This window comes from Stegodyphus dumicola, chromosome 11 (genome assembly GCF_044657685.1).
Source record: "Stegodyphus dumicola isolate Sdum_Otavi_A_Nest chromosome 11, ASM4465768v1".
Classification (NCBI taxonomy): Eukaryota; Metazoa; Arthropoda; class Arachnida; order Araneae; family Eresidae; genus Stegodyphus; species Stegodyphus dumicola.
This window is the reverse complement of record NC_140778.1, coordinates 167701895-167720353: the sequence shown is the minus strand read 5'-3', so window position 1 is coordinate 167720353 and position 18459 is coordinate 167701895. Positions and strand designations below refer to the sequence as shown.

The window sequence follows — 18459 nt, the reverse complement described above, 5'->3', positions numbered from 1 at the left end:
CCAGCTTTTATAAGCTTATGCACCATGCAACATAATATTCTCGTATTTTCTCAATTTTTTTTCAGATGGGAAAAGAGGACAATGAAATATTCATGAAAGTGTTCATTTCTCTGGAGTAGCTTCCTCCTCCGAAAAATCTCATTCTTCACTGCAGGTGAATATAAAACAAATGTAATTACAAAGGCAATAAAAATAGCAAAACCAAAAATAAATAAATAAATATTCCTGGAGTTATCGAATGCCCATGCTTGGGAAGAAATTATTTTTTGTGATTAAACAAATATTGAGACAGTAAAATTTATCAGCCAAAACTGCATTACATAATGCCAGAGTTTGATTGACACAAACTCGACATGCACAGTCCAGCACATGGTTTCCAACTCAGAGATACTCTCTCTCTCTCTCTCTTCAGTTCAAACGTTGCACTTGAAAACACAGAGTGAAATATTAGGAACTTAAAACAATTAAACAAACAGAAAAATTACAAAAAACACTTTACAAATTCATTTGTAATATGTACAATAAAACAGTACTTTTTAATTTACAATTAATGATTACTTTGTATTCTACACTTCCACACTAGTGGCGGGCAAGCCATCTCAAAACTCAGAATAAACTGCTTCCTGCATAGTGCAGCCATCTATTGGCATTTTCCCGTTTGTTAATATTAATGTGCCAACAAAATAAATGAATGAATGAATAAAAACATAAATACAACAATCCTTAACAATAATTGTAGACCATTACAATTAGCTGGCGTTTAGAAATCATACAGAGACAAACAAAACATTAGGAAACAGACAGAAAAATCTTTGTTGCTGCAGTGTGCCTACAAACATTTTACACCCTTTTGAGAGTTATTTACAATAAAAAGGCTCGTGTGTTGAAAGAAGCAATGTGTATACGCGCGCTGTAGTGGGAAAGATCTGGCAAATGTGAATAGGAATTCTCTCAAACTTACATGAAATGAGACAAAAATGTTACTGCAAATGAAATTTGAGTGATATTTCGAGGCCGATCTTCCTTCAATCAGTCAGACAGAATGAGTAAGTTGTTAACAGTACGGGGAAAGAAATGTGGATTTTATGGGATTTCTGTAAATACGAATAAAACTTCGTATTTACAGAAACCAGAACTTGACACTGAAAAGAACGAGGGTTAAACCCGAGGCTCCAGAATGTTCCCATTCCGAGGAAAAGAACGAGGGGCCCGAGTTAAAAAAAAGGCAGGTCGCCGCACACTCGTACAAAGGTATGATGTTGTCAGACCTTCGGTTTTCTGAAATTTGAAGGGGCCATTTTAAAAGGACGTTTTCCTGAGGATGCAGTGGGTGAGTGAAGTTTCTGCTTTTTGGATATATTGTGGGCCGTATCCTGCAAGTAGTGCCATAGCAGGCCAACCCGTGGCGAGGGCGGAATAAATTCCTAACCACAAGCCTATCTGCAAAAATTAGTTTAATATCTTGACGTCATGTCGACGTCGTATCAGATATTAAGCTGATAAGAACAGATGTTTTTTATTGAACAATACTTTTGGCCACTTTACAGAAGAATGATATTTGCGTGGCAGAAATATCATTTTACAATTCTATTATACATTAATTTTCTATTTACAATTATTTACAGAGCGAAGCAGATATGTACAACAACTATTTTCAGAACCAAGCACTTATGTACAACATACTAGGTTTTTCTTTCTACTTACATATTTCGGGGGTTTGTACTTTGTGAACACTTAATCGGATAGTTCAGTGAGTCCATGTTAAATTTACCAGTTCTCCTGTCTGACGTCCGTGAGATGCTCCACATAGATATCCCTTGATTTACTTATTGTTTCACTTACGATGAGCTTTCGCATAAGTGATGCGTACTTCCTGCTGCAGATCCTGCTGAGAACTTTATCGTTGTTTGGATCCCATGATCCTAGTGCTCCGATTACAATTGCTTCTACGCGCACATCGTTGTATGTAGATTTCAGTGCTTCGATTAGCGGACGGTACTTGTTCATCTTCTCTCGGCGAGCAGCATCAAATGAAGACCGACGGTTGTCAAAAGCAACTGTTATGTCTAGGATGAGGCATGCGTTGTCTCTTGTTAGGATGATGTCCGGGCGTAGCGGGAGTCCTCTGACTGGCCGGTTCTCGGAGAGGAGCTGCCACCTTCCACTGGCTGCCTTTTTAATCCTCTCTACCACTGCATTGTGCCTCGCTTGGTAGAGACGGCTGTATCTCATGCAGTGGCAGAGGACATGCGGGAGGGTCTCGAGCTCAAAGTTGCATCTTCTGCAGCCACGGGAGCCATTCACATTGCGACGAACACCGTTCAGGGGGACGAGGTTTAGCCTTGCACGATGTATAAATCGCCAGTCGGCGAATCGTGTAAATGCCCCGTTCCGGAAAAAGTGAGAGCTTGCTTTGGCAGCCGCTGCGCATTCCATCGCCTTGCCCTGGTTGGGATAAGTGATGAGTTTCTCTGCGCGGGATTTCTTGATGGCATTCCGCAGGGTGCGGAATACAAGGCGTCGCTTGCCGGCTGTTATGGTGGTACCGTCATGAGAGATCTCCACAGTGTGGTCGTCAGAAATTGTCCACGTGACTTTTAGGCGACGGGCTGCGCTTCTGGCCGCGGACCAAACTGATGAAATTGGGTTGGAGGTGCTCCTGGGAAAGTCTTCGTCACATCCCGAAAGGAAAGCTGCAATCTCAGAGAAGGAAGGAACCCTTTTCAGTCGTCCACTTACAAGTCGCGTAAGGTCCTCCCAAGCGAGCTGTTGTATCCCAGGGTCCAATGAAGTGAGCAACTTGAAAGCGCTGTCAATCCTTGCTATATCTGAGCTTTCGGCAGCCAGCGGGATACCAAAGCATGCAGATTCCTTCGCGCCGTAAAGATATTCATTTGCCGCCTCGGGAGGTAGGTTGAGAGTCCTCTTTAGTAGCGGGCGCACATGTGAGTCAATCTTTGCCCAGTCGGTTTTCTTCAACCGGGCCGTCCTCATATCAAAATCCATTGATGGAAACACAAAGGATTTGAGCGCGTTAATGCGCTGCCAGGGAGCAAGTGGCGAATTCAGGATCATCTCGCATTTCTGTAGGTAAGTATTGAGTGCCTCGATGTCCGGTGGTTGGTTGAATCCAATTGGTTTCCCCAAAAATTCCTCACCTTCACCCTCACGAAGACACCTGATGGCAGTGCCGTCGATCGAGAACTGAGAGTGGCGGACACCCGTTGGGCGAGCTCCGGAGATATGTAGGGAGAAGCATTTTCTGGGGTTGATGTAGAGGCCAAGCTTTCCAACCAGGTTGTGCGTCAGATTGAGTTGAGTTTGCAGCTCCGCAGGGGAGGGCGCGAGTAGCAGTAGGTCGTCGGCATACGCCAGTATGCGGTGTAGAGGACTTTGCCCTTGGACTGCGACAAGTATCGGGTTGATGGTCAAGTTGAACAACAGCCCACTTAGGGGGCAACCCTGACGTACTCCGATGTCAATTGGAATTGGATCCGTGGGGCCTTCCTCTGTGAAGACGCGTGTGGACGCATCCGTGTACAGCTCCTGTATCAGCTCGGTGAAATGATTCCCAACTCCAGAGGCTCGAAGCGCAGCAAAAATTGCATCGTGGGGCACGGATCCGAAGGCATTGGATAGGTCCAATGACGCCAGGCAGGTGTCAGATTGGCTGGTCCGTGCTAGCTGGATTCTCTGCTGAACAACGAAGTTATTTTCAAACACCCCGTCGAAGGGTAGAAATCCCTTCTGTGACGGGGAGAGGATGCAGTTGTCGATGAGCCAAGAAGTGAACCGTCGTGCCAGGCAACCACAGAACAGCTTGGCAATCGTAACACTCAGCGAGATAGGACGCCAGTTTTTGATGTTATGCGGGTCACCCCCTTTGGGTAACAGGATAGTACGAGAGTCTTTCCAAGCTGCAGGGACTTTCCTAGCTTTCAAGCAGATGTTGAAGATGGCTGCGAGTACTGTACAGTCCGGATCAACGGCCTTCCAATGGTTGTATGAGAGTCGATCGTGTCCGGGTGCCGAGTTTTCAGCTGAATAGAGTTTCCTTGCGATCTCTGCAGGAGAAAATGGAGAGAGGTCAAGTTCTCTGGGGAGAGGGGATGGTGAGGTGTACACTGAGGTGTCAACTCGGTTGTTGCATAGGGCAGCAGCAAAGTGATCTTGTATATCCTGTCTTCCAATTGGGCATCTCTGTGAATCATCCCCGCAAATCAGTCGGACCGCTCTGCGTCGGTTACGACGGTAGAGTTTCTGGAGCAACTTTGGGTCATCACGTATCTTGGCGGAATTGTTGTTGTTTCCACTTACATCCTCGCTAGCGGGAGGAAGACGAACTGCACTCGCGGCGGCCATCAAGATCTCGTCAAGTAACGTGGAAAAGGCATCCCACTGCTCAGTGGTCATCGGGTCGGAAAACTCTTCCAGTCGTTCTACGAAGTGTTCAAGGGGGGACGTGACTTGTATTTCTACACCACCCAGTGGAGATCTCTCGGCATCATCCGATACGGCTTCTGGAACCGGTGAGTCGGGTGTAACTGTAGGACCGGTAGGTGAAGGCGAATCCGGGAAGGACGGCTCCGGGGAGTGTTCTTCAAAGGAAGGGTTGGTTCCCAGATTGTCAGTCAAAGGCGCATCAACCTGTGGGGTAGTCCTCGTGTCTGTTCCTGGAGGTGCGGCATCCTCTTGATAGGGCAAGGTATTAGGGTCTGTTGCACTTGTCGATTGGTAGGCAGTGGAAGGTCCATCAGTTCTAGCATCATCTTGGCGAGATGTACGGAATCGTGCAGTCCGTGCCTGTCGTCTTGCCGAGGTGGCGGGAAGGAGAGGCGTCACTAGAGGTGGCTGGAGTAAGCGCTGCCGTTCACGTCGGTGGCGTGCTTGGTGGTTAAGGAATCCACCCCGTGTTTGGCATGAGAAGTCGCACTGGGTACATCTCCAACGATGTTGAATGCCCGATTCGACGACTACGGGCCGGTCTCTAAAGCATTGATGGGTCGAGACCTTAACGGCGATGGGCAATAGGCAGTGTGCACACCAGTTCCGATGCTAGCACCATCTATGCCATGTGTGTACAAGAGGTGTCTGCAGAGCGAGTGGCGGAGTTGGGTCCAGCGTTTCGAATGGAATGTCCTATGGCAGTCCCTTTCGGTGCAGTGGAGTGTGTCTTGCATCGGGAAGAGTAGATGGACAATAGAGTCACGTCGGCAGGATGTCTCTGGGCAGGACTCATGATTCTCCACATGAGTGGGCATAGGCAAAGGCTCCCTCACTGACAGGTTCTGCAATGGCCTGCTAGGACGTGGGCCAGGTGCAATTTGCTCAGTAGAAGTCGTAGCAGCATGTGAGCGTATTACATTGCTGTCTGGTGCGGGCAATTCAGTAGAGAGCAGATCAGTCCTTTCTGAGGGAGTGAGGCATAGGATGAGGACGTCCGCATCAGTCGTGTCTCCAGCGCTGGAGGTAGTATCCAAGCGTGTCTGGCAGGGTACTTGAGGTGCGACATCGGATTCACCAGGTAGGTCTTTACTAGGCGAAGTGGTCACCGGGACAGTGGCAGTTAAAGCAGGTTGAGGAGCAGCGTCTGTTGAGCCAGAGGCAGTGCAGTCCGTGTGGACGGGGCCTGGTGCAGGAGCAGCGGGCGGTGAAGAAGCGGCGTCAGTCAGTGTCTCAGGAGTTGAGGAGGTAAAGTCATCGTCTCCAGGAGAGGTGGGAGGCGGAGCCTGTCTGTGACGGAGGTGACGATGGGACCGCAGCTGTTTCTTATTCAGGCAGGAGCGACCACAATCCGGGCAGGTGACGGCAGACGCCAGTTGAGGTGTGGAAGCATTAGTCTTTGGTCCAGGTATGACGGTGGGAGTAGAATTCCTGGCCGGGAGGGTGAAGTATGGTGTCGACGGGATTGACGTCTCCGAAGGTGGCAGCAAGTTCCTTGTGTTCTCCGCAGGAAACACCTTGGATTTAGCAGGTACGTTGGACGTCAGAGACTCCGTCCCCGCGGTGGAGGTGATCACGGCGCAGAGAGGACCGGTTGAAGCAGGATGAGCAGAACTCTCTCTCATGGATGGCGAAGAAAGAGCTTCAGCGTAAGTGCGTGGGGGTGAGCTCGTGAGTGTGTTCGATGAGCAGGCATGACCAGCCGCCGTCCGAGCCCGTGTATGATGACATACGGGCGAGATCAGTGACCCAGGAATGCTCGCAGCTACCCTTCTGTCAGGAGGTGGGTGGAGCTGACTGTCTTTCTCCTGCACGTGCGTCCTTGTATGCCTTCTGAGGCCCCTTCTGCTCGTACACTCCAATCCGCAGACGTAGCATGCGAATGTAGACTGGGGTGTGGTGGGCGTGTCCTTGGCAGAGGAGGACGTGTGAGCAGACTTGGCGAGTGATGAACCCTCTGGTGTCCTTCGTTCACTAAGCCATCTCAAAACTCAGAATAAACTGCTTCCTGCATAGTGCAGCCATCTATTGGCATTTTCCCGTTTGTTAATATTAATGTGCCAACAAAATAAATGAATGAATGAATAAAAACATAAATACAACAATCCTTAACAATAATTGTAGACCATTACAATTAGCTGGCGTTTAGAAATCATACAGAGACAAACAAAACATTAGGAAACAGACAGAAAAATCTTTGTTGCTGCAGTGTGCCTACAAACATTTTACACCCTTTTGAGAGTTATTTACAATAAAAAGGCTCGTGTGTTGAAAGAAGCAATGTGTATACGCGCGCTGTAGTGGGAAAGATCTGGCAAATGTGAATAGGAATTCTCTCAAACTTACATGAAATGAGACAAAAATGTTACTGCAAATGAAATTTGAGTGATATTTCGAGGCCGATCTTCCTTCAATCAGTCAGACAGAATGAGTAAGTTGTTAACAGTACGGGGAAAGAAATGTGGATTTTATGGGATTTCTGTAAATACGAATAAAACTTCGTATTTACAGAAACCAGAACTTGACACTGAAAAGAACGAGGGTTAAACCCGAGGCTCCAGAATGTTCCCATTCCGAGGAAAAGAACGAGGGGCCCGAGTTAAAAAAAAGGCAGGTCGCCGCACACTCGTACAAAGGTATGATGTTGTCAGACCTTCGGTTTTCTGAAATTTGAAGGGGCCATTTTAAAAGGACGTTTTCCTGAGGATGCAGTGGGTGAGTGAAGTTTCTGCTTTTTGGATATATTGTGGGCCGTATCCTGCAAGTAGTGCCATAGCAGGCCAACCCGTGGCGAGGGCGGAATAAATTCCTAACCACAAGCCTATCTGCAAAAATTAGTTTAATATCTTGACGTCATGTCGACGTCGTATCAGATATTAAGCTGATAAGAACAGATACTACACTTTGATCTTAGCCAAAAGGCCGAGAAGCGATGCAGAATTCTCTGGCGTGATGAATTCACTTTCAATTTTTCATATTTCAAAAGTCCTGAGCATTCGTGCAGGGGGAGAAGGGGGTGCAGAAGACTCAGGTTAGCGAGTGCTGCTTGGGGGTTTTTTATGATATGTCGTTATTTCATCCTCCTCCTGTGTTACAAAAAAAAGAGGTGTACAAGGATGACCAATTTCTGTCTAGTCAAGTGGATCATTTTGCGGTCCTTTCTAATGTTCCCATTCTGGAGGCGTCAGTCCCCTCCTCCTTGGGCGGGGCTAGTTTTAAAAAGCCAAGGACGTCAAAAGTTCATTTCATTCAAGATTCAATTGCAAATTTTATTCTTACTACAGCAAATGAACCACAATGCTGAAATATCCTCACAGATATTTCTACAATATCGCAATAACTTACAGTAGTCATATTGGACGTTTTACGGAAACGTTGGCCGGAACAAAATTCAAAGTAGAAAAAGTTAATCCGATCTCAACGCGAAATCGCTACAGTCAATAACAGCAGTAAGTAAACAACTGAATTCCGGTGTTTTCCTCCAGCTTTTATAAGCTTATGCACCATGCAACATAATATTCTCGTATTTTCTCAATTTTTTTTCAGATGGGAAAAGAGGACAATGAAATATTCATGAAAGTGTTCATTTCTCTGGAGTAGCTTCCTCCTCCGAAAAATCTCATTCTTCACTGCAGGTGAATATAAAACAAATGTAATTACAAAGGCAATAAAAATAGCAAAACCAAAAATAAATAAATAAATATTCCTGGAGTTATCGAATGCCCATGCTTGGGAAGAAATTATTTTTTGTGATTAAACAAATATTGAGACAGTAAAATTTATCAGCCAAAACTGCATTACATAATGCCAGAGTTTGATTGACACAAACTCGACATGCACAGTCCAGCACATGGTTTCCAACTCAGAGATACTCTCTCTCTCTCTCTCTTCAGTTCAAACGTTGCACTTGAAAACACAGAGTGAAATATTAGGAACTTAAAACAATTAAACAAACAGAAAAATTACAAAAAACACTTTACAAATTCATTTGTAATATGTACAATAAAACAGTACTTTTTAATTTACAATTAATGATTACTTTGTATTCTACACTTCCACACTAGTGGCGGGCAAGCCATCTCAAAACTCAGAATAAACTGCTTCCTGCATAGTGCAGCCATCTATTGGCATTTTCCCGTTTGTTAATATTAATGTGCCAACAAAATAAATGAATGAATGAATAAAAACATAAATACAACAATCCTTAACAATAATTGTAGACCATTACAATTAGCTGGCGTTTAGAAATCATACAGAGACAAACAAAACATTAGGAAACAGACAGAAAAATCTTTGTTGCTGCAGTGTGCCTACAAACATTTTACACCCTTTTGAGAGTTATTTACAATAAAAAGGCTCGTGTGTTGAAAGAAGCAATGTGTATACGCGCGCTGTAGTGGGAAAGATCTGGCAAATGTGAATAGGAATTCTCTCAAACTTACATGAAATGAGACAAAAATGTTACTGCAAATGAAATTTGAGTGATATTTCGAGGCCGATCTTCCTTCAATCAGTCAGACAGAATGAGTAAGTTGTTAACAGTACGGGGAAAGAAATGTGGATTTTATGGGATTTCTGTAAATACGAATAAAACTTCGTATTTACAGAAACCAGAACTTGACACTGAAAAGAACGAGGGTTAAACCCGAGGCTCCAGAATGTTCCCATTCCGAGGAAAAGAACGAGGGGCCCGAGTTAAAAAAAAGGCAGGTCGCCGCACACTCGTACAAAGGTATGATGTTGTCAGACCTTCGGTTTTCTGAAATTTGAAGGGGCCATTTTAAAAGGACGTTTTCCTGAGGATGCAGTGGGTGAGTGAAGTTTCTGCTTTTTGGATATATTGTGGGCCGTATCCTGCAAGTAGTGCCATAGCAGGCCAACCCGTGGCGAGGGCGGAATAAATTCCTAACCACAAGCCTATCTGCAAAAATTAGTTTAATATCTTGACGTCATGTCGACGTCGTATCAGATATTAAGCTGATAAGAACAGATGTTTTTTATTGAACAATACTTTTGGCCACTTTACAGAAGAATGATATTTGCGTGGCAGAAATATCATTTTACAATTCTATTATACATTAATTTTCTATTTACAATTATTTACAGAGCGAAGCAGATATGTACAACAACTATTTTCAGAACCAAGCACTTATGTACAACATACTAGGTTTTTCTTTCTACTTACATATTTCGGGGGTTTGTACTTTGTGAACACTTAATCGGATAGTTCAGTGAGTCCATGTTAAATTTACCAGTTCTCCTGTCTGACGTCCGTGAGATGCTCCACATAGATATCCCTTGATTTACTTATTGTTTCACTTACGATGAGCTTTCGCATAAGTGATGCGTACTTCCTGCTGCAGATCCTGCTGAGAACTTTATCGTTGTTTGGATCCCATGATCCTAGTGCTCCGATTACAATTGCTTCTACGCGCACATCGTTGTATGTAGATTTCAGTGCTTCGATTAGCGGACGGTACTTGTTCATCTTCTCTCGGCGAGCAGCATCAAATGAAGACCGACGGTTGTCAAAAGCAACTGTTATGTCTAGGATGAGGCATGCGTTGTCTCTTGTTAGGATGATGTCCGGGCGTAGCGGGAGTCCTCTGACTGGCCGGTTCTCGGAGAGGAGCTGCCACCTTCCACTGGCTGCCTTTTTAATCCTCTCTACCACTGCATTGTGCCTCGCTTGGTAGAGACGGCTGTATCTCATGCAGTGGCAGAGGACATGCGGGAGGGTCTCGAGCTCAAAGTTGCATCTTCTGCAGCCACGGGAGCCATTCACATTGCGACGAACACCGTTCAGGGGGACGAGGTTTAGCCTTGCACGATGTATAAATCGCCAGTCGGCGAATCGTGTAAATGCCCCGTTCCGGAAAAAGTGAGAGCTTGCTTTGGCAGCCGCTGCGCATTCCATCGCCTTGCCCTGGTTGGGATAAGTGATGAGTTTCTCTGCGCGGGATTTCTTGATGGCATTCCGCAGGGTGCGGAATACAAGGCGTCGCTTGCCGGCTGTTATGGTGGTACCGTCATGAGAGATCTCCACAGTGTGGTCGTCAGAAATTGTCCACGTGACTTTTAGGCGACGGGCTGCGCTTCTGGCCGCGGACCAAACTGATGAAATTGGGTTGGAGGTGCTCCTGGGAAAGTCTTCGTCACATCCCGAAAGGAAAGCTGCAATCTCAGAGAAGGAAGGAACCCTTTTCAGTCGTCCACTTACAAGTCGCGTAAGGTCCTCCCAAGCGAGCTGTTGTATCCCAGGGTCCAATGAAGTGAGCAACTTGAAAGCGCTGTCAATCCTTGCTATATCTGAGCTTTCGGCAGCCAGCGGGATACCAAAGCATGCAGATTCCTTCGCGCCGTAAAGATATTCATTTGCCGCCTCGGGAGGTAGGTTGAGAGTCCTCTTTAGTAGCGGGCGCACATGTGAGTCAATCTTTGCCCAGTCGGTTTTCTTCAACCGGGCCGTCCTCATATCAAAATCCATTGATGGAAACACAAAGGATTTGAGCGCGTTAATGCGCTGCCAGGGAGCAAGTGGCGAATTCAGGATCATCTCGCATTTCTGTAGGTAAGTATTGAGTGCCTCGATGTCCGGTGGTTGGTTGAATCCAATTGGTTTCCCCAAAAATTCCTCACCTTCACCCTCACGAAGACACCTGATGGCAGTGCCGTCGATCGAGAACTGAGAGTGGCGGACACCCGTTGGGCGAGCTCCGGAGATATGTAGGGAGAAGCATTTTCTGGGGTTGATGTAGAGGCCAAGCTTTCCAACCAGGTTGTGCGTCAGATTGAGTTGAGTTTGCAGCTCCGCAGGGGAGGGCGCGAGTAGCAGTAGGTCGTCGGCATACGCCAGTATGCGGTGTAGAGGACTTTGCCCTTGGACTGCGACAAGTATCGGGTTGATGGTCAAGTTGAACAACAGCCCACTTAGGGGGCAACCCTGACGTACTCCGATGTCAATTGGAATTGGATCCGTGGGGCCTTCCTCTGTGAAGACGCGTGTGGACGCATCCGTGTACAGCTCCTGTATCAGCTCGGTGAAATGATTCCCAACTCCAGAGGCTCGAAGCGCAGCAAAAATTGCATCGTGGGGCACGGATCCGAAGGCATTGGATAGGTCCAATGACGCCAGGCAGGTGTCAGATTGGCTGGTCCGTGCTAGCTGGATTCTCTGCTGAACAACGAAGTTATTTTCAAACACCCCGTCGAAGGGTAGAAATCCCTTCTGTGACGGGGAGAGGATGCAGTTGTCGATGAGCCAAGAAGTGAACCGTCGTGCCAGGCAACCACAGAACAGCTTGGCAATCGTAACACTCAGCGAGATAGGACGCCAGTTTTTGATGTTATGCGGGTCACCCCCTTTGGGTAACAGGATAGTACGAGAGTCTTTCCAAGCTGCAGGGACTTTCCTAGCTTTCAAGCAGATGTTGAAGATGGCTGCGAGTACTGTACAGTCCGGATCAACGGCCTTCCAATGGTTGTATGAGAGTCGATCGTGTCCGGGTGCCGAGTTTTCAGCTGAATAGAGTTTCCTTGCGATCTCTGCAGGAGAAAATGGAGAGAGGTCAAGTTCTCTGGGGAGAGGGGATGGTGAGGTGTACACTGAGGTGTCAACTCGGTTGTTGCATAGGGCAGCAGCAAAGTGATCTTGTATATCCTGTCTTCCAATTGGGCATCTCTGTGAATCATCCCCGCAAATCAGTCGGACCGCTCTGCGTCGGTTACGACGGTAGAGTTTCTGGAGCAACTTTGGGTCATCACGTATCTTGGCGGAATTGTTGTTGTTTCCACTTACATCCTCGCTAGCGGGAGGAAGACGAACTGCACTCGCGGCGGCCATCAAGATCTCGTCAAGTAACGTGGAAAAGGCATCCCACTGCTCAGTGGTCATCGGGTCGGAAAACTCTTCCAGTCGTTCTACGAAGTGTTCAAGGGGGGACGTGACTTGTATTTCTACACCACCCAGTGGAGATCTCTCGGCATCATCCGATACGGCTTCTGGAACCGGTGAGTCGGGTGTAACTGTAGGACCGGTAGGTGAAGGCGAATCCGGGAAGGACGGCTCCGGGGAGTGTTCTTCAAAGGAAGGGTTGGTTCCCAGATTGTCAGTCAAAGGCGCATCAACCTGTGGGGTAGTCCTCGTGTCTGTTCCTGGAGGTGCGGCATCCTCTTGATAGGGCAAGGTATTAGGGTCTGTTGCACTTGTCGATTGGTAGGCAGTGGAAGGTCCATCAGTTCTAGCATCATCTTGGCGAGATGTACGGAATCGTGCAGTCCGTGCCTGTCGTCTTGCCGAGGTGGCGGGAAGGAGAGGCGTCACTAGAGGTGGCTGGAGTAAGCGCTGCCGTTCACGTCGGTGGCGTGCTTGGTGGTTAAGGAATCCACCCCGTGTTTGGCATGAGAAGTCGCACTGGGTACATCTCCAACGATGTTGAATGCCCGATTCGACGACTACGGGCCGGTCTCTAAAGCATTGATGGGTCGAGACCTTAACGGCGATGGGCAATAGGCAGTGTGCACACCAGTTCCGAGTGCTAGCAACATCTATGCCATGTGTGTACAAGAGGTGTCTGCAGAGCGAGTGGCGGAGTTGGGTCCAGCGTTTCGAATGGAATGTCCTATGGCAGTCCCTTTCGGTGCAGTGGAGTGTGTCTTGCATCGGGAAGAGTAGATGGACAATAGAGTCACGTCGGCAGGATGTCTCTGGGCAGGACTCATGATTCTCCACATGAGTGGGCATAGGCAAAGGCTCCCTCACTGACAGGTTCTGCAATGGCCTGCTAGGACGTGGGCCAGGTGCAATTTGCTCAGTAGAAGTCGTAGCAGCATGTGAGCGTATTACATTGCTGTCTGGTGCGGGCAATTCAGTAGAGAGCAGATCAGTCCTTTCTGAGGGAGTGAGGCATAGGATGAGGACGTCCGCATCAGTCGTGTCTCCAGCGCTGGAGGTAGTATCCAAGCGTGTCTGGCAGGGTACTTGAGGTGCGACATCGGATTCACCAGGTAGGTCTTTACTAGGCGAAGTGGTCACCGGGACAGTGGCAGTTAAAGCAGGTTGAGGAGCAGCGTCTGTTGAGCCAGAGGCAGTGCAGTCCGTGTGGACGGGGCCTGGTGCAGGAGCAGCGGGCGGTGAAGAAGCGGCGTCAGTCAGTGTCTCAGGAGTTGAGGAGGTAAAGTCATCGTCTCCAGGAGAGGTGGGAGGCGGAGCCTGTCTGTGACGGAGGTGACGATGGGACCGCAGCTGTTTCTTATTCAGGCAGGAGCGACCACAATCCGGGCAGGTGACGGCAGACGCCAGTTGAGGTGTGGAAGCATTAGTCTTTGGTCCAGGTATGACGGTGGGAGTAGAATTCCTGGCCGGGAGGGTGAAGTATGGTGTCGACGGGATTGACGTCTCCGAAGGTGGCAGCAAGTTCCTTGTGTTCTCCGCAGGAAACACCTTGGATTTAGCAGGTACGTTGGACGTCAGAGACTCCGTCCCCGCGGTGGAGGTGATCACGGCGCAGAGAGGACCGGTTGAAGCAGGATGAGCAGAACTCTCTCTCATGGATGGCGAAGAAAGAGCTTCAGCGTAAGTGCGTGGGGGTGAGCTCGTGAGTGTGTTCGATGAGCAGGCATGACCAGCCGCCGTCCGAGCCCGTGTATGATGACATACGGGCGAGATCAATGACCCAGGAATGCTCGCAGCTACCCTTCTGTCAGGAGGTGGGTGGAGCTGACTGTCTTTCTCCTGCACGTGCGTCCTTGTATGCCTTCTGAGGCCCCTTCTGCTCGTACACTCCAATCCGCAGACGTAGCATGCGAATGTAGACTGGGGTGTGGTGGGCGTGTCCTTGGCAGAGGAGGACGTGTGAGCAGACTTGGCGAGTGATGAACCCTCTGGTGTCCTTCGTTCACTAAGCCATCTCAAAACTCAGAATAAACTGCTTCCTGCATAGTGCAGCCATCTATTGGCATTTTCCCGTTTGTTAATATTAATGTGCCAACAAAATAAATGAATGAATGAATAAAAACATAAATACAACAATCCTTAACAATAATTGTAGACCATTACAATTAGCTGGCGTTTAGAAATCATACAGAGACAAACAAAACATTAGGAAACAGACAGAAAAATCTTTGTTGCTGCAGTGTGCCTACAAACATTTTACACCCTTTTGAGAGTTATTTACAATAAAAAGGCTCGTGTGTTGAAAGAAGCAATGTGTATACGCGCGCTGTAGTGGGAAAGATCTGGCAAATGTGAATAGGAATTCTCTCAAACTTACATGAAATGAGACAAAAATGTTACTGCAAATGAAATTTGAGTGATATTTCGAGGCCGATCTTCCTTCAATCAGTCAGACAGAATGAGTAAGTTGTTAACAGTACGGGGAAAGAAATGTGGATTTTATGGGATTTCTGTAAATACGAATAAAACTTCGTATTTACAGAAACCAGAACTTGACACTGAAAAGAACGAGGGTTAAACCCGAGGCTCCAGAATGTTCCCATTCCGAGGAAAAGAACGAGGGGCCCGAGTTAAGAAAAAGGCAGGTCGCCGCACACTCGTACAAAGGTATGATGTTGTCAGACCTTCGGTTTTCTGAAATTTGAAGGGGCCATTTTAAAAGGACGTTTTCCTGAGGATGCAGTGGGTGAGTGAAGTTTCTGCTTTTTGGATATATTGTGGGCCGTATCCTGCAAGTAGTGCCATAGCAGGCCAACCCGTGGCGAGGGCGGAATAAATTCCTAACCACAAGCCTATCTGCAAAAATTAGTTTAATATCTTGACGTCATGTCGACGTCGTATCAGATATTAAGCTGATAAGAACAGATACTACACTTTGATCTTAGCCAAAAGGCCGAGAAGCGATGCAGAATTCTCTGGCGTGATGAATTCACTTTCAATTTTTCATATTTCAAAAGTCCTGAGCATTCGTGCAGGGGGAGAAGGGGGTGCAGAAGACTCAGGTTAGCGAGTGCTGCTTGGGGGTTTTTTATGATATGTCGTTATTTCATCCTCCTCCTGTGTTACAAAAAAAGAGGTGTACAAGGATGACCAATTTCTGTCTAGTCAAGTGGATCATTTTGCGGTCCTTTCTAATGTTCCCATTCTGGAGGCGTCAGTCCCCTCCTCCTTGGGCGGGGCTAGTTTTAAAAAGCCAAGGACGTCAAAAGTTCATTTCATTCAAGATTCAATTGCAAATTTTATTCTTACTACAGCAAATGAACCACAATGCTGAAATATCCTCACAGATATTTCTACAATATCGCAATAACTTACAGTAGTCATATTGGACGTTTTACGGAAACGTTGGCCGGAACAAAATTCAAAGTAGAAAAAGTTAATCCGATCTCAACGCGAAATCGCTACAGTCAATAACAGCAGTAAGTAAACAACTGAATTCCGGTGTTTTCCTCCAGCTTTTATAAGCTTATGCACCATGCAACATAATATTCTCGTATTTTCTCAATTTTTTTTCAGATGGGAAAAGAGGACAATGAAATATTCATGAAAGTGTTCATTTCTCTGGAGTAGCTTCCTCCTCCGAAAAATCTCATTCTTCACTGCAGGTGAATATAAAACAAATGTAATTACAAAGGCAATAAAAATAGCAAAACCAAAAATAAATAAATAAATATTCCTGGAGTTATCGAATGCCCATGCTTGGGAAGAAATTATTTTTTGTGATTAAACAAATATTGAGACAGTAAAATTTATCAGCCAAAACTGCATTACATAATGCCAGAGTTTGATTGACACAAACTCGACATGCACAGTCCAGCACATGGTTTCCAACTCAGAGATACTCTCTCTCTCTCTCTCTTCAGTTCAAACGTTGCACTTGAAAACACAGAGTGAAATATTAGGAACTTAAAACAATTAAACAAACAGAAAAATTACAAAAAACACTTTACAAATTCATTTGTAATATGTACAATAAAACAGTACTTTTTAATTTACAATTAATGATTACTTTGTATTCTACACTTCCACACTAGTGGCGGGCAAGCCATCTCAAAACTCAGAATAAACTGCTTCCTGCATAGTGCAGCCATCTATTGGCATTTTCCCGTTTGTTAATATTAATGTGCCAACAAAATAAATGAATGAATGAATAAAAACATAAATACAACAATCCTTAACAATAATTGTAGACCATTACAATTAGCTGGCGTTTAGAAATCATACAGAGACAAACAAAACATTAGGAAACAGACAGAAAAATCTTTGTTGCTGCAGTGTGCCTACAAACATTTTACACCCTTTTGAGAGTTATTTACAATAAAAAGGCTCGTGTGTTGAAAGAAGCAATGTGTATACGCGCGCTGTAGTGGGAAAGATCTGGCAAATGTGAATAGGAATTCTCTCAAACTTACATGAAATGAGACAAAAATGTTACTGCAAATGAAATTTGAGTGATATTTCGAGGCCGATCTTCCTTCAATCAGTCAGACAGAATGAGTAAGTTGTTAACAGTACGGGGAAAGAAATGTGGATTTTATGGGATTTCTGTAAATACGAATAAAACTTCGTATTTACAGAAACCAGAACTTGACACTGAAAAGAACGAGGGTTAAACCCGAGGCTCCAGAATGTTCCCATTCCGAGGAAAAGAACGAGGGGCCCGAGTTAAAAAAAAGGCAGGTCGCCGCACACTCGTACAAAGGTATGATGTTGTCAGACCTTCGGTTTTCTGAAATTTGAAGGGGCCATTTTAAAAGGACGTTTTCCTGAGGATGCAGTGGGTGAGTGAAGTTTCTGCTTTTTGGATATATTGTGGGCCGTATCCTGCAAGTAGTGCCATAGCAGGCCAACCCGTGGCGAGGGCGGAATAAATTCCTAACCACAAGCCTATCTGCAAAAATTAGTTTAATATCTTGACGTCATGTCGACGTCGTATCAGATATTAAGCTGATAAGAACAGATACTACACTTTGATCTTAGCCAAAAGGCCGAGAAGCGATGCAGAATTCTCTGGCGTGATGAATTCACTTTCAATTTTTCATATTTCAAAAGTCCTGAGCATTCGTGCAGGGGGAGAAGGGGGTGCAGAAGACTCAGGTTAGCGAGTGCTGCTTGGGGGTTTTTTATGATATGTCGTTATTTCATCCTCCTCCTGTGTTACAAAAAAAGAGGTGTACAAGGATGACCAATTTCTGTCTAGTCAAGTGGATCATTTTGCGGTCCTTTCTAATGTTCCCATTCTGGAGGCGTCAGTCCCCTCCTCCTTGGGCGGGGCTAGTTTTAAAAAGCCAAGGACGTCAAAAGTTCATTTCATTCAAGATTCAATTGCAAATTTTATTCTTACTACAGCAAATGAACCACAATGCTGAAATATCCTCACAGATATTTCTACAATATCGCAATAACTTACAGTAGTCATATTGGACGTTTTACGGAAACGTTGGCCGGAACAAAATTCAAAGTAGAAAAAGTTAATCCGATCTCAACGCGAAATCGCTACAGTCAATAACAGCAGTAAGTAAACAACTGAATTCCGGTGTTTTCCTCCAGCTTTTATAAGCTTATGCACCATGCAACATAATATTCTCGTATTTTCTCAATTTTTTTTCAGATGGGAAAAGAGGACAATGAAATATTCATGAAAGTGTTCATTTCTCTGGAGTAGCTTCCTCCTCCGAAAAATCTCATTCTTCACTGCAGGTGAATATAAAACAAATGTAATTACAAAGGCAATAAAAATAGCAAAACCAAAAATAAATAAATAAATATTCCTGGAGTTATCGAATGCCCATGCTTGGGAAGAAATTATTTTTTGTGATTAAACAAATATTGAGACAGTAAAATTTATCAGCCAAAACTGCATTACATAATGCCAGAGTTTGATTGACACAAACTCGACATGCACAGTCCAGCACATGGTTTCCAACTCAGAGATACTCTCTCTCTCTCTCTCTTCAGTTCAAACGTTGCACTTGAAAACACAGAGTGAAATATTAGGAACTTAAAACAATTAAACAAACAGAAAAATTACAAAAAACACTTTACAAATTCATTTGTAATAT

At 45.6% G+C, this 18459-nt stretch overlaps 3 non-coding genes and 2 pseudogenes across 3 annotated transcripts; all 5 read right to left on the bottom strand.

Annotated features, from left to right (window-relative positions):
• Window positions 1–1356: 1356 nt before the first annotated feature.
• LOC146994744 (U2 spliceosomal RNA) lies at window positions 1357–1558 on the bottom strand (annotated as a pseudogene).
• Window positions 1559–7184: 5626 nt separating this feature from the next.
• On the bottom strand, window positions 7185–7377 carry LOC146994743 (U2 spliceosomal RNA). Its single transcript, XR_015044223.1, has one exon. It is a non-coding gene; the product is annotated as a U2 spliceosomal RNA (small nuclear RNA).
• A 1903-nt stretch (window positions 7378–9280) lies between these two features.
• Window positions 9281–9482, bottom strand: LOC146994742 (U2 spliceosomal RNA; annotated as a pseudogene).
• Window positions 9483–15109: 5627 nt separating this feature from the next.
• Window positions 15110–15302, bottom strand: LOC146994741 (U2 spliceosomal RNA). The gene has a single exon (XR_015044222.1). It is a non-coding gene; the product is annotated as a U2 spliceosomal RNA (small nuclear RNA).
• Window positions 15303–17204: 1902 nt separating this feature from the next.
• Window positions 17205–17397, bottom strand: LOC146994740 (U2 spliceosomal RNA). The gene has a single exon (XR_015044221.1). It is a non-coding gene; the product is annotated as a U2 spliceosomal RNA (small nuclear RNA).
• Between the last annotated feature and the right edge of the window lie 1062 nt (window positions 17398–18459).